The 15,209-nt window shown below is 41.1% G+C and overlaps 5 pseudogenes; all 5 read right to left on the bottom strand.

Annotated features, from left to right (window-relative positions):
• Positions 1-343: 343 nt before the first annotated feature.
• LOC146523761 (5S ribosomal RNA) lies at positions 344-462 on the bottom strand (annotated as a pseudogene).
• Positions 463-1,065: 603 nt separating this feature from the next.
• LOC146523760 (5S ribosomal RNA) lies at positions 1,066-1,184 on the bottom strand (annotated as a pseudogene).
• A 671-nt stretch (positions 1,185-1,855) lies between these two features.
• Positions 1,856-1,973, bottom strand: LOC146523759 (5S ribosomal RNA; annotated as a pseudogene).
• Positions 1,974-2,216: 243 nt separating this feature from the next.
• On the bottom strand, positions 2,217-2,334 carry LOC146523758 (5S ribosomal RNA; annotated as a pseudogene).
• Positions 2,335-2,861: 527 nt separating this feature from the next.
• On the bottom strand, positions 2,862-2,980 carry LOC146523757 (5S ribosomal RNA; annotated as a pseudogene).
• Between the last annotated feature and the right edge of the window lie 12,229 nt (positions 2,981-15,209).

The following is a 15,209-nucleotide window of genomic DNA, read 5'->3' as shown; positions in this document are numbered from 1 at the left end:
CGTGCTCGTTACCACAATAATAACGTAGTTACTGTAACGCGTTACTTAATAACGCGTTAGTCCCAACACTGGTGCTAAGCTTCACATGTTACAGCAAAAACATGCAAACCTTTGTTGTGAACTGCAGCTTCAACACTGAGCTGCAAAAATGCTTTTCTCGCTGTACCGTCACGATAATAACAGATGTTAGTTTCTCACAGCACTGTGTTAAAGTGACAGAGAGCACACAGTGTCTTGCACAGAAGCGAAATGCAATCAGGAGCGTTGTCATGAAGCTTTTCCTGAAGCTGCCTCCACTGAGTGAGCAGCGGTGCCCTCTGCAGTTTGCGTGTGGAAGTGCAAAAGCTTACAGCACCTGGTATTCCCAGGCGGTCTCCCATGCAAGTACTGACCAGGCCCGACGCTGCATAGCTTCCGAGATCAGACGAGATCGGGGGTGTTCAGGGTGGTATGACCGAAAGCGAGGGAAGCCTGCTATAAAAGACCTTTTATACTTGGCAAATGTAACACAGTTTAAAATATAGTATTGTGCTAAGCTTCACATGTTACAGCCCGTTATCGAGGAAGCCTCTCACTTACGGCCATACCACTCCTGTTCTCATCTGATCTCTGAAGCTAAGCAGGGGCGGTCCTGCATAGTAGCGTCACCTTCAACCTGCTGAGTTAGCAGCAGCACCCTCTGCAGTTTGCGTGTGGAAGTGCAAAAGCTTAAGGCACCTGGTATTCCCAGGCGGTCTCCCATCCAATTACTGACAAGGCCAGACCCTGCTTAGATTACGCGATCAGACGCGATCGGGCGTGTTCAGGGTGGTGTGGCCGTAAGCGAGTGAAGACCGTTATAAAAGACCTTTTATACTTGGCAAATGTAACACAGTTTAAAATATAGTATTGTGCTAAGCTTCACATGTTACAGCCCGTTATCGAGGAAGCCTCTCACTTAGGGCCATACCACGCCTGTTCTCATCTGATCTCTGAAGCTAAGCAGGGGCGGTCCTGCATAGTAGCCGCCTTCACCTTGCTGAGTGAGCAGCGACGCCCTCTGCAGTATGCGGGTGGAAGTGCAAAAGCTTCCAGCACCTGGTATTCCCAGGCGGTCTCCCACCCAAGTACTGACCAGGCCCGACCCTGCTTAGCTTCCAAGATCAGACGCGATCGGGCGTGTTCAGGGTGGTGTGGCCGTAAATGAGTGAAAACGGCTATAAAAGACCTTTTATACTTGGCAAATGTAACACAGTTTGAAATATATTGTGTTAAGCTTCACATGTTACAGCAAAAACATGCAAACCTTTATTTTGAACTGCAGCTTCAACACTGACCTGCAAAAATGCTTTTCCCGCGGTAATGTCTCAATAATAACACATGTTAGTTTCTCACAGGACAGTGTTAAAGTGACAGAGAGCACACAGTGTTTTGCACAGAAGCGAAATGCAATCAGGAGTGTTGTCATGACACTTTTCCTGAAGCTGCCTCCACTGAGTGAGCAGCTGCGCCCTCTGCAGTTTGCGTCTGGAAGTGCAAAAGCTTCCAGGCGGTCTCCCATCCAAGTACTGACCAGGCCCGACCCTGCTTAGCTTCCGAGATCAGACGTGTTCAGGGTGGTGTGGCAGTAAACGAGTGAACACCGCTATAAAAGACCTTTTATAGTTGGCAAATGTAACACAGTTTGAAATATAGTATTCTGCTAAGCTTCACATGTTACAGCCCGTTATCGAGGAAGCCTCTCATTTACCGCCATACCACTCCTGTTCTCATCTCATCTCTGAAACTAAGCAGGTGCGGTCTTGCATAGTAGCGTCACCTTCACCTTGCTGAGTGAGCAGCTGCGCCCTCTGCAGTTTGCGTGTGGAAGTGCAAAAGCTTCCAGCACCTGGTATTCCCATGCGGTTTCCCATCCAAGTACTGACCAGGCCCGACCCTGCTTAGCTTCCGAGATAAGACGCAATCGGGCGTGTTTAGGGTGGTGTGGCCTAAGCGAGTAAACGCCGCTATAAAAGACCTTTTATACCTTGCAAATGTAACACAGTTTAAATTACAGTATTGTGCTAAGGTTCACATGTTAAAGCCTGTTATTGAAGAAGCCTCTCACTTACGGCCATACCACTCCTGTTCTCATCTGATCTCTGAAGTTAAGCAGGGGCGGTCCTGCATAGTAGCGTCACCTTCACCTTGCTGAGTGAGCAGCTACACCCTCTGCAGTTTGCGTGTGGAAGTGCAAAAGCTTCCAGCACCTGGTATTCCCAGGCAGTCTCCCATCCAAGTACTGACCAGGCCCGACCCTGCTTAGCTTCCGAGATCAGACGCGAGCAGGCGTGTTCAGGGTGGTGTGGCGTAAGCGAGTGACAACCGCTATAAAAGACCTTTTATACTTGGCAAATGTAACACACTTTAAAATATAATATTCTGCTAAGCTTCACATGTTACAGCCCGTTATCGAGGAAGCCTCTCACTTACAGCCATACCACGCCTGTTCTCATCTGATCTCTGAAGCTAAGCAGGGGCGGTCCTGCATAGTAGCATCACCTGGGTGGCTGTAGCTCAGGTGGTAGAGCAGGTCATCTACTGATCGGAAGGTTGGTGGTTCGATCCCTGGCTTCCCCAGTCTGCATGCCAAATATCCTTGGGCAAGATACTAACCCCAAATTGCTCTCCGATGCATCCATCGGAGTATGAATGTGTGTGTGAATGTTACGTAGATAGCACTTAGAAAAATGTGCTGGTGTGAATGTACAAGTTGTGTACAGCGCTTTGAGTGCTCAGAAAGAGTAGAAAAGCGCTATATAAGAACCAGTCCATTTACCATTTACCTTCACCTTGCTGAGTGAGCAGCGGCGCCCTCTGCAGTTTGCGTGTGGAAGTGCAAAAGATTCCAGCACCTGGAATTCCCAAGTGGTCTCCCATCCAAGTACTGACCAAGCCCGACCCTGCTTTGCTTCCGAGATCAGTCGCAGTCGGGCGTGTTCAGGGTGGTGTGGCCGTAAGCGAGTGAAGACCGTTATAAAAGACCTTTTATACTTGGTAAGTAAGTAAGTAAGTAAGTAAACTTTATTTATTAAGCGCTTTTCACAGACAGACAATCACAAAGCGCTGTACACAAATATTAAAATAAACAGTAAAATCAATAAACATTATATACAATGTAAAAGATCAAATGCAAATAATGTAAAAATACAAAATATGTAGATCAACAAAAGGCCCGTTTGAACAGAAGAGTTTTTAACTGTTTTTTAAAAGAATCCACAGAGTCAAGCAAACGTAATTGTAGTGGTAAACTGTTCCACAGAGCCACACACAGAGCCTCTGCGTGGTCCAGCACTTCTTGTGTGATGTGGGGTAGGTCTCTACAAGCTCTCCGCACAGCCATCTGGAAACATTCTTTCCAGTCCGGACGCATCTCAGCGGTCAACTCTCCCCTCATCACATCAATCTGCTTGGAGTAGTGCTCCTCCAAAATCATGAGGGTAGTGTACCCCCAATTCTTAGCATTGCCCAGGATCAAGTCCAGCGTTTCAGGTGTTGGCAAGGCTGGCTTGATCATGGAGGCCAAGTTGTCAACCATACGGACAATCATCCGTGGTTCCTCTCTCCCTTCCTTGGGAGTCACATTCTGAAGGTGATGCACCAATCTGATCACCATGTGCAGCTTACGAACCAATTGCAGCTTTTCCTGGTCCATTGGTTCCTGTTGCTGCTGCCATCTCGGTTGCTGTCCCCACTGGCGTCCCCAGTTTAATCTGGGTCTCCGGTAGTAGGAAGCGGTCACTCTCGGTTCATCCTGAAGTCGTCCTCGGCGAACCACATCAGCATAGGATCGGGATGGAGGACCAGAGCCACGGGATCGAGAACCCGAGGGAGGCACAGGCCGATTAGGGAATGAAGACTGACTCCTCTCCCCTCTTCCGAAGGCAGGAGGACGTGCACGGTCCATCCCCCAGGTGACCCGTTGCTGCTGGAAGTTGGACCGCCCAGGACGCTGCTGGCGCCTCCCGTGACGGACCACCGTCCACCCATCCTCATCATCAAAAAAAGCCATCGAGCCCGATGGACTTTTTATTGTCTTGTTGTTGTTGTTTATTTATGTAAAGTGTTGATTGATATTGTTGTGGTGTCGCCTTTGTTATATATTAATAATGTCGCCTTTGGTATATAAGTAATCAAAAAATAAGAGTGGTAATGAAGAAAATAAAATAAAATGAAATAAAAGTTTTGTTGTGTTTTTGTTATTTATTAGTTTTGTATTTATGAATTCAAAACAAAATGAATTAAATGAGATTAAATTAAATCAAATTTCAATATGTGCCGCCGCGACGTTTCGGCCCTGAAAAGGGCCTTCTTCAGGCTGTGGCACAAAAAACAAGCAAAACAAACTTCTGTGTGTTTGTCTAGTCTCTGTGATGTTGCTCCTTCTGTGTCTCAAGGCGAAATGCCCTTTCTGTGTGTGTCAGCTCCTTTTATACCCTCTGCTCCAGTTAGAGTTTTCAGTCGTCTTTTTTGATCGTTCGTCTTTTTTTATCCAAATTTCCTTCCTATGTAAATAGCCCTTTCCCATTAGGTTTTAAAAATACTTACTCCATGAATTATGATAGTTCCCAGTATGTACTTAATTACTGTAAGCCCAAATCATTTGTACACCTAATCTTAAAAGTCCAATTTGATATGAATTTTTTAATAATAATTTTGAATCCCAAAATTTATGTTAAATGTTATTACACATTAATTTTTTACTTGTAAATTTTTAGACCCTCAAATCCTATAAGCCCCTTGTGCGTAGACTGCAAATATGAATTTTTTAAGCCAATAATATCCCAAATTATTAAAATTATTAAAATTTAATTATGAATTAGTTGCATTTCCCCCATGAATTTTTATGATAATGATTATAATGACCCATTGTAAATATTGAACCCCTCCCTCTTCCTATCCTCCCAATAAGGGTTAGGATGGGGGGACGGAGTGAAATGGGGTGGGGGGGATAAAGTTAGGGTTAGGGCTGGGTGTGGGGGTGTGGTTAGGGTTAGGGCCAGATATAAGGGTGGGGTTAGGGTCAGGGCCAGTTGTCAGGGTGGGGCTGTCCTAGAGATATATGGTTCGGGCTCAGATTGGGGATGGGGTTCCAATCAAAGTGGAATGGTTGAGGTTAGGGCCTAAGTTCAGGTCAGGGGTCGGTAAGACAGGAAGTCCCGCCCGATCACGCCAAACCCGGCCATACCAAGTCACTAATCATCGTCTCCCCATCAACGTTATTCTACCAATATCCAAATTACCGAAATCTAATGTTTAACCCATCTGGTTCTTTAGTATCCAACCAATAAATCCATCTTCTTTCAACCTTCTTTCTCTCCCAATCCGTCCACAGGGCATTCCTTTCCAAACCAGCAACTCTCAGAGACTTATAGCTATGACTAATAAAGTGTTCTACTAGTGGAGTTTGCCTTTCCTTATGATTTTTAATATTATAACGATGTTGTGTCATCCTCAATGAAATCGAATTCTTAGTCTCTCCTACATATTGCATACCGCATTTCACACAAAAGATCAAATATATGCAATTTGTGGATTGTGGCGTGAATCTCTGCCGTACAGGAAAAATTGTCTTCTTGACCCTGTTTTTGACAAAGGTCAAGGAACAGAAAGTGCCAAACAACACTGTTGGCTTCAAAAATTGCTGACTCGTCAGCCTTGCTCTGACCAAGTAGTCTTTTAAGTTTTTATTTCTCCTGTACGCTGAAATCACTGTCCTATTTGGCAAAACTCCAGTTTTTATCATTAGAGAATCAAAATTTTCTTTCAACTTTTTATGCATTTGAACATTAAATAACGAATATGTGGTTATAAGTGGGATACGATCCCCTTCCAGTGCTTAGGGTTAGGGTTAGGGGGGGTTAGGGTTAGGAAGTGTGGACTGAGCCTGTCTCCAGCCGGAAACAGGAAAGGCACTGTCCATTCCCCCAACGGGTCGCCCTGTCCAACCCCGGAAAAGGTTCTGGGAAGTGCTCTTCCCCCTGCGGACTGTAGTCCACTGTAAGGCACTCATCTCCTCCCGATGAGTCTCACTTTTTCGTTAATAGTTGTCTTTTGTTACTATTTATTTGTGTAGAATTTGTGTCCCCGTGGGCTTTGTTATTATAGGTAAATAAAATGAATTTGTTATTAGGTATGTTATTTATAAGTGTATTTTTTATGTGTGTATATATAAAAAAATGAAATATTTATTTATGGAAAAAATGAAAATTGAAATCAAGAAAAAAATAAAAAAATAAAATAAAAAAATAAAAAAATAAAACTCCTCAAATAAAAAAATCAATGAAGCGTGTGCTTATGCCGCGACGTTTCGGCCAAGATCTGGCCTTCCTCAGGCGAGAAGCACACAGAAAGACAAAAAAAACGTGAGTTTGTGGCTGTAGAAGGACTCTCAATAGAGATGTGCACTGTCCGAAGGTCTGAGACAGAGTGAGGCTGAAACAACCTTCCCCTGCATTTATAGCCTGCCCCTGCATTCAAAACACGCCCCCTAAGTTTTGAGTGTTGTTTTTTCGTGTGTTGGTAATTTCTCCTTTTTTGCTGTCAAGACTCTAGTTTTTCTCCATAGGTGTTTATTTTTTAATTACACATGAATTGCAGTTTTAATGTATTATGTTTTTTATCCCAAATATTGACCGTTATATGTATTTATTTATATATGAATTTATTAAATTAATTTTTAATACTTTGTGGAATTGTAATTTGTTTGAATTTTAGTTTGTTTTTAGTAAAGGGTTTTTAAGTAATACTAAGGGTCAAAGGTCAAATATGAATTAATGTCATAATTTATTTCAATATGAATTTAGGTGATATTCCAATTTAGGCCTGATTCAGATTTAGGGTTAGGGTAGTACCTCCAGTTAGGGTTATGAGATTCTTACCAAGCCTGACGAACCAGGGTTGGGCCTGCGAGGGCTTTTTCCTTTTTAGGTGGTTGGGGGGTGTGGAGTGGTTAGGGTTAGGGTCCATCCTCAGGGTTGGGGATATAATTTGTTTGAATTTTAGTTTATGTTTTTAGTAAAGGGTTTTTAAGTAATACTAAGGGTCAAAGGTCAAATATGAATTAATGTCATAATTTATTTCAATATGAATTTAGGTGATATTCCAATTTAGGCCTGATTCAGATTTAGGGTTAGGGTAGTACCTCCAGTTAGGGTTATGAGATTCTTACCAAGCCTGACGAACCAGGGTTGGGCCTGCGAGGGCTTTTTCCTTTTTAGGTGGTTGGGGGGTGTGGAGTGGTTAGGGTTAGGGTCCATCCTCAGGGTTGGGGATATAATTTGTTTGAATTTTAGTTTATGTTTTTAGTAAAGGGTTTTTAAGTAATACTAAGGGTCAAAGGTCAAATATGAATTAATGTCATAATTTATTTCAATATGAATTTAGGTGATATTCCAATTTAGGCCTGATTCAGATTTAGGGTTAGGGTAGTACCTCCAGTTAGGGTTATGAGATTCTTACCAAGCCTGACGAACCAGGGTTGGGCCTGCGAGGGCTTTTTCCTTTTTAGGTGGTTGGGGGGTGTGGAGTGGTTAGGGTTAGGGTCCATCCTCAGGGTTGGGGATATAATTTGTTTGAATTTTAGTTTATGTTTTTAGTAAAGGGTTTTTAAGTAATACTAAGGGTCAAAGGTCAAATATGAATTAATGTCATAATTTATTTCAATATGAATTTAGGTGATATTCCAATTTAGGCCTGATTCAGATTTAGGGTTAGGGTAGTACCTCCAGTTAGGGTTATGAGATTCTTACCAAGCCTGACGAACCAGGGTTGGGCCTGCGAGGGCTTTTTCCTTTTTAGGTGGTTGGGGGGTGTGGAGTGGTTAGGGTTAGGGTCCATCCTCAGGGTTGGGGATATAATTTGTTTGAATTTTAGTTTATGTTTTTAGTAAAGGGTTTTTAAGTAATACTAAGGGTCAAAGGTCAAATATGAATTAATGTCATAATTTATTTCAATATGAATTTAGGTGATATTCCAATTTAGGCCTGATTCAGATTTAGGGTTAGGGTAGTACCTCCAGTTAGGGTTATGAGATTCTTACCAAGCCTGACGAACCAGGGTTGGGCCTGCGAGGGCTTTTTCCTTTTTAGGTGGTTGGGGGGTGTCGAGTGGTTAGGGTTAGGGTCCATCCTCAGGGTTGGGGATATAATTTGTTTGAATTTTAGTTTATGTTTTTAGTAAAGGGTTTTTAAGTAATACTAAGGGTCAAAGGTCAAATATGAATTAATGTCATAATTTATTTCAATATGAATTTAGGTGATATTCCAATTTAGGCCTGATTCAGATTTAGGGTTAGGGTAGTACCTCCAGTTAGGGTTATGAGATTCTTACCAAGCCTGACGAACCAGGGTTGGGCCTGCGAGGGCTTTTTCCTTTTTAGGTGGTTGGGGGGTGTGGAGTGGTTAGGGTTAGGGTCCATCCTCAGGGTTGGGGATATAATTTGTTTGAATTTTAGTTTATGTTTTTATTAAAGGGTTTTTAAGTAATACTAAGGGTCAAAGGTCAAATATGAATTAATGTCATAATTTATTTCAATATGAATTTAGGTGATATTCCAATTTAGGCCTGATTCAGATTTAGGGTTAGGGTAGTACCTCCAGTTAGGGTTATGAGATTCTTACCAAGCCTGACGAACCAGGGTTGGGCCTGCGAGGGCTTTTTCCTTTTTAGGTGGTTGGGGGGTGTGGAGTGGTTAGGGTTAGGGTCCATCCTCAGGGTTGGGGATATAATTTGTTTGAATTTTAGTTTATGTTTTTAGTAAAGGGTTTTTAAGTAATACTAAGGGTCAAAGGTCAAATATGAATTAATGTCATAATTTATTTCAATATGAATTTAGGTGATATTCCAATTTAGGCCTGATTCAGATTTAGGGTTAGGGTAGTACCTCCAGTTAGGGTTATGAGATTCTTACCAAGCCTGACGAACCAGGGTTGGGCCTGCGAGGGCTTTTTCCTTTTTAGGTGGTTGGGGGGTGTGGAGTGGTTAGGGTTAGGGTCCATCCTCAGGGTTGGGGATATAATTTGTTTGAATTTTAGTTTATGTTTTTAGTAAAGGGTTTTTAAGTAATACTAAGGGTCAAAGGTCAAATATGAATTAATGTCATAATTTATTTCAATATGAATTTAGGTGATATTCCAATTTAGGCCTGATTCAGATTTAGGGTTAGGGTAGTACCTCCAGTTAGGGTTATGAGATTCTTACCAAGCCTGACGAACCAGGGTTGGGCCTGCGAGGGCTTTTTCCTTTTTAGGTGGTTGGGGGGTGTGGAGTGGTTAGGGTTAGGGTCCATCCTCAGGGTTGGGGATATAATTTGTTTGAATTTTAGTTTATGTTTTTAGTAAAGGGTTTTTAAGTAATACTAAGGGTCAAAGGTCAAATATGAATTAATGTCATAATTTATTTCAATATGAATTTAGGTGATATTCCAATTTAGGCCTGATTCAGATTTAGGGTTAGGGTAGTACCTCCAGTTAGGGTTATGAGATTCTTACCAAGCCTGACGAACCAGGGTTGGGCCTGCGAGGGCTTTTTCCTTTTTAGGTGGTTGGGGGGTGTGGAGTGGTTAGGGTTAGGGTCCATCCTCAGGGTTGGGGATATAATTTGTTTGAATTTTAGTTTATGTTTTTAGTAAAGGGTTTTTAAGTAATACTAAGGGTCAAAGGTCAAATATGAATTAATGTCATAATTTATTTCAATATGAATTTAGGTGATATTCCAATTTAGGCCTGATTCAGATTTAGGGTTAGGGTAGTACCTCCAGTTAGGGTTATGAGATTCTTACCAAGCCTGACGAACCAGGGTTGGGCCTGCGAGGGCTTTTTCCTTTTTAGGTGGTTGGGGGGTGTGGAGTGGTTAGGGTTAGGGTCCATCCTCAGGGTTGGGGATATAATTTGTTTGAATTTTAGTTTATGTTTTTAGTAAAGGGTTTTTAAGTAATACTAAGGGTCAAAGGTCAAATATGAATTAATGTCATAATTTATTTCAATATGAATTTAGGTGATATTCCAATTTAGGCCTGATTCAGATTTAGGGTTAGGGTAGTACCTCCAGTTAGGGTTATGAGATTCTTACCAAGCCTGACGAACCAGGGTTGGGCCTGCGAGGGCTTTTTCCTTTTTAGGTGGTTGGGGGGTGTGGAGTGGTTAGGGTTAGGGTCCATCCTCAGGGTTGGGGATATAATTTGTTTGAATTTTAGTTTATGTTTTTAGTAAAGGGTTTTTAAGTAATACTAAAGGTCAAAGGTCAAATATGAATTAATGTCATAATTTATTTCAATATGAATTTAGGTGATATTCCAATTTAGGCCTGATTCAGATTTAGGGTTAGGGTAGTACCTCCAGTTAGGGTTATGAGATTCTTACCAAGCCTGACGAACCAGGGTTGGGCCTGCGAGGGCTTTTTCCTTTTTAGGTGGTTGGGGGGTGTGGAGTGGTTAGGGTTAGGGTCCATCCTCAGGGTTGGGGATATAATTTGTTTGAATTTTAGTTTATGTTTTTAGTAAAGGGTTTTTAAGTAATACTAAGGGTCAAAGGTCAAATATGAATTAATGTCATACTTTATTTCAATATGAATTTAGGTGATATTCCAATTTAGGCCTGATTCAGATTTAGGGTTAGGGTAGTACCTCCAGTTAGGGTTATGAGATTCTTACCAAGCCTGACGAACCAGGGTTGGGCCTGCGAGGGCTTTTTCCTTTTTAGGTGGTTGGGGGGTGTGGAGTGGTTAGGGTTAGGGTCCATCCTCAGGGTTGGGGATATAATTTGTTTGAATTTTAGTTTATGTTTTTAGTAAAGGGTTTTTAAGTAATACTAAGGGTCAAAGGTCAAATATGAATTAATGTCATAATTTATTTCAATATGAATTTAGGTGATATTCCAATTTAGGCCTGATTCAGATTTAGGGTTAGGGTAGTACCTCCAGTTAGGGTTATGAGATTCTTACCAAGCCTGACGAACCAGGGTTGGGCCTGCGAGGGCTTTTTCCTTTTTAGGTGGTTGGGGGGTGTGGAGTGGTTAGGGTTAGGGTCCATCCTCAGGGTTGGGGATATAATTTGTTTGAATTTTAGTTTATGTTTTTAGTAAAGGGTTTTTAAGTAATACTAAGGGTCAAAGGTCAAATATGAATTAATGTCATAATTTATTTCAATATGAATTTAGGTGATATTCCAATTTAGGCCTGATTCAGATTTAGGGTTAGGGTAGTACCTCCAGTTAGGGTTATGAGATTCTTACCAAGCCTGACGAACCAGGGTTGGGCCTGCGAGGGCTTTTTCCTTTTTAGGTGGTTGGGGGGTGTGGAGTGGTTAGGGTTAGGGTCCATCCTCAGGGTTGGGGATATAATTTGTTTGAATTTTAGTTTATGTTTTTAGTAAAGGGTTTTTAAGTAATACTAAGGGTCAAAGGTCAAATATGAATTAATGTCATAATTTATTTCAATATGAATTTAGGTGATATTCCAATTTAGGCCTGATTCAGATTTAGGGTTAGGGTAGTACCTCCAGTTAGGGTTATGAGATTCTTACCAAGCCTGACGAACCAGGGTTGGGCCTGCGAGGGCTTTTTCCTTTTTAGGTGGTTGGGGGGTGTGGAGTGGTTAGGGTTAGGGTCCATCCTCAGGGTTGGGGATATAATTTGTTTGAATTTTAGTTTATGTTTTTAGTAAAGGGTTTTTAAGTAATACTAAGGGTCAAAGGTCAAATATGAATTAATGTCATAATTTATTTCAATATGAATTTAGGTGATATTCCAATTTAGGCCTGATTCAGATTTAGGGTTAGGGTAGTACCTCCAGTTAGGGTTATGAGATTCTTACCAAGCCTGACGAACCAGGGTTGGGCCTGCGAGGGCTTTTTCCTTTTTAGGTGGTTGGGGGGTGTGGAGTGGTTAGGGTTAGGGTCCATCCTCAGGGTTGGGGATATAATTTGTTTGAATTTTAGTTTATGTTTTTAGTAAAGGGTTTTTAAGTAATACTAAGGGTCAAAGGTCAAATATGAATTAATGTCATAATTTATTTCAATATGAATTTAGGTGATATTCCAATTTAGGCCTGATTCAGATTTAGGGTTAGGGTAGTACCTCCAGTTAGGGTTATGAGATTCTTACCAAGCCTGACGAACCAGGGTTGGGCCTGCGAGGGCTTTTTCCTTTTTAGGTGGTTGGGGGGTGTGGAGTGGTTAGGGTTAGGGTCCATCCTCAGGGTTGGGGATATAATTTGTTTGAATTTTAGTTTATGTTTTTAGTAAAGGGTTTTTAAGTAATACTAAGGGTCAAAGGTCAAATATGAATTAATGTCATACTTTATTTCAATATGAATTTAGGTGATATTCCAATTTAGGCCTGATTCAGATTTAGGGTTAGGGTAGTACCTCCAGTTAGGGTTATGAGATTCTTACCAAGCCTGACGAACCAGGGTTGGGCCTGCGAGGGCTTTTTCCTTTTTAGGTGGTTGGGGGGTGTGGAGTGGTTAGGGTTAGGGTCCATCCTCAGGGTTGGGGATATAATTTGTTTGAATTTTAGTTTATGTTTTTAGTAAAGGGTTTTTAAGTAATACTAAGGGTCAAAGGTCAAATATGAATTAATGTCATAATTTATTTCAATATGAATTTAGGTGATATTCCAATTTAGGCCTGATTCAGATTTAGGGTTAGGGTAGTACCTCCAGTTAGGGTTATGAGATTCTTACCAAGCCTGACGAACCAGGGTTGGGCCTGCGAGGGCTTTTTCCTTTTTAGGTGGTTGGGGGGTGTGGAGTGGTTAGGGTTAGGGTCCATCCTCAGGGTTGGGGATATAATTTGTTTGAATTTTAGTTTATGTTTTTAGTAAAGGGTTTTTAAGTAATACTAAGGGTCAAAGGTCAAATATGAATTAATGTCATAATTTATTTCAATATGAATTTAGGTGATATTCCAATTTAGGCCTGATTCAGATTTAGGGTTAGGGTAGTACCTCCAGTTAGGGTTATGAGATTCTTACCAAGCCTGACGAACCAGGGTTGGGCCTGCGAGGGCTTTTTCCTTTTTAGGTGGTTGGGGGGTGTGGAGTGGTTAGGGTTAGGGTCCATCCTCAGGGTTGGGGATATAATTTGTTTGAATTTTAGTTTATGTTTTTAGTAAAGGGTTTTTAAGTAATACTAAGGGTCAAAGGTCAAATATGAATTAATGTCATAATTTATTTCAATATGAATTTAGGTGATATTCCAATTTAGGCCTGATTCAGATTTAGGGTTAGGGTAGTACCTCCAGTTAGGGTTATGAGATTCTTACCAAGCCTGACGAACCAGGGTTGGGCCTGCGAGGGCTTTTTCCTTTTTAGGTGGTTGGGGGGTGTGGAGTGGTTAGGGTTAGGGTCCATCCTCAGGGTTGGGGATATAATTTGTTTGAATTTTAGTTTATGTTTTTAGTAAAGGGTTTTTAAGTAATACTAAGGGTCAAAGGTCAAATATGAATTAATGTCATAATTTATTTCAATATGAATTTAGGTGATATTCCAATTTAGGCCTGATTCAGATTTAGGGTTAGGGTAGTACCTCCAGTTAGGGTTATGAGATTCTTACCAAGCCTGACGAACCAGGGTTGGGCCTGCGAGGGCTTTTTCCTTTTTAGGTGGTTGGGGGGTGTGGAGTGGTTAGGGTTAGGGTCCATCCTCAGGGTTGGGGATATAATTTGTTTGAATTTTAGTTTATGTTTTTAGTAAAGGGTTTTTAAGTAATACTAAGGGTCAAAGGTCAAATATGAATTAATGTCATAATTTATTTCAATATGAATTTAGGTGATATTCCAATTTAGGCCTGATTCAGATTTAGGGTTAGGGTAGTACCTCCAGTTAGGGTTATGAGATTCTTATCAAGCCTGACGAACCAGGGTTGGGCCTGCGAGGGCTTTTTCCTTTTTAGGTGGTTGGGGGGTGTGGAGTGGTTAGGGTTAGGGTCCATCCTCAGGGTTGGGGATATAATTTGTTTGAATTTTAGTTTATGTTTTTAGTAAAGGGTTTTTAAGTAATACTAAGGGTCAAAGGTCAAATATGAATTAATGTCATAATTTATTTCAATATGAATTTAGGTGATATTCCAATTTAGGCCTGATTCAGATTTAGGGTTAGGGTAGTACCTCCAGTTAGGGTTATGAGATTCTTACCAAGCCTGACGAACCAGGGTTGGGCCTGCGAGGGCTTTTTCCTTTTTAGGTGGTTGGGGGGTGTGGAGTGGTTAGGGTTAGGGTCCATCCTCAGGGTTGGGGATATAATTTGTTTGAATTTTAGTTTATGTTTTTAGTAAAGGGTTTTTAAGTAATACTAAGGGTCAAAGGTCAAATATGAATTAATGTCATAATTTATTTCAATATGAATTTAGGTGATATTCCAATTTAGGCCTGATTCAGATTTAGGGTTAGGGTAGTACCTCCAGTTAGGGTTATGAGATTCTTACCAAGCCTGACGAACCAGGGTTGGGCCTGCGAGGGCTTTTTCCTTTTTAGGTGGTTGGGGGGTGTGGAGTGGTTAGGGTTAGGGTCCATCCTCAGGGTTGGGGATATAATTTGTTTGAATTTTAGTTTATGTTTTTAGTAAAGGGTTTTTAAGTAATACTAAGGGTCAAAGGTCAAATATGAATTAATGTCATAATTTATTTCAATATGAATTTAGGTGATATTCCAATTTAGGCCTGATTCAGATTTAGGGTTAGGGTAGTACCTCCAGTTAGGGTTATGAGATTCTTACCAAGCCTGACGAACCAGGGTTGGGCCTGCGAGGGCTTTTTCCTTTTTAGGTGGTTGGGGGGTGTGGAGTGGTTAGGGTTAGGGTCCATCCTCAGGGTTGGGGATATAATTTGTTTGAATTTTAGTTTATGTTTTTAGTAAAGGGTTTTTAAGTAATACTAAGGGTCAAAGGTCAAATATGAATTAATGTCATAATTTATTTCAATATGAATTTAGGTGATATTCCAATTTAGGCCTGATTCAGATTTAGGGTTAGGGTAGTACCTCCAGTTAGGGTTATGAGATTCTTACCAAGCCTGACGAACCAGGGTTGGGCCTGCGAGGGCTTTTTCCTTTTTAGGTGGTTGGGGGGTGTGGAGTGGTTAGGGTTAGGGTCCATCCTCAGGGTTGGGGATATAATTTGTTTGAATTTTAGTTTATGTTTTTAGTAAAGGGTTTTTAAGTAATACTAAGGGTCAAAGGTCAAATATGAATTAATGTC

This window comes from Neolamprologus multifasciatus, chromosome 2 (assembly GCF_963576455.1).
Source record: "Neolamprologus multifasciatus chromosome 2, fNeoMul1.2, whole genome shotgun sequence".
NCBI classification, from domain to species: domain Eukaryota; kingdom Metazoa; phylum Chordata; class Actinopteri; order Cichliformes; family Cichlidae; genus Neolamprologus; species Neolamprologus multifasciatus.
Note: the sequence above shows the minus strand (reverse complement) of the source record. Positions and strands in the feature narration are given on the sequence as shown.